Source organism: Scylla paramamosain, chromosome 29, assembly GCF_035594125.1.
Source record: "Scylla paramamosain isolate STU-SP2022 chromosome 29, ASM3559412v1, whole genome shotgun sequence".
Taxonomy (NCBI): Eukaryota; Metazoa; Arthropoda; class Malacostraca; order Decapoda; family Portunidae; genus Scylla; species Scylla paramamosain.
The window spans coordinates 10,521,351-10,521,879 of record NC_087179.1 but is presented as its reverse complement, the minus strand read 5'-3'; positions in this window follow the sequence as shown (position 1 = coordinate 10,521,879).

Genomic DNA, 529 nt, shown 5'->3' with positions numbered 1-529 from the left:
TGTAAAACAGTGTTTTGAGTCTTCAAGAACAGTTCAGAAAAAAATTTAAATTTCACTTTTTATAAGAAAATTAAAATACATAGAAAACACAATTTTTCAATTGATGTATAGATTTTGTATAAATATTTGTGTTCTGAATATCAACTTTATATGAAAAATTTTTATAGGAATTTTTTTTTCATTTTATACAGGTGTTAAAATTTTTGAAAAATTTTATTATAAAGAAACTTTCCATAACGACTGTGATAAATTTTTTACTGATAAAAGAACTAAACGTATGTGAAATGGTGTTTTGAGTCTTTTCAAGAATGGTTCAGGAAAAATATTTCACTTTTTATACGAAAATGAAAACACAGAAAACACACTTTTTCAGTTGATGTATACATTTTGTATAAATATTCGTCTTCTAGATTTCATAATTTAATCATCTGTAACCTTAGATGAAATATTTTTATCAGAAATTTTCTTTAAATACTTTGTACAGGTTACCTGTGTTATAAACTTTGAAAAAAAATTTACTTTAAAGAAT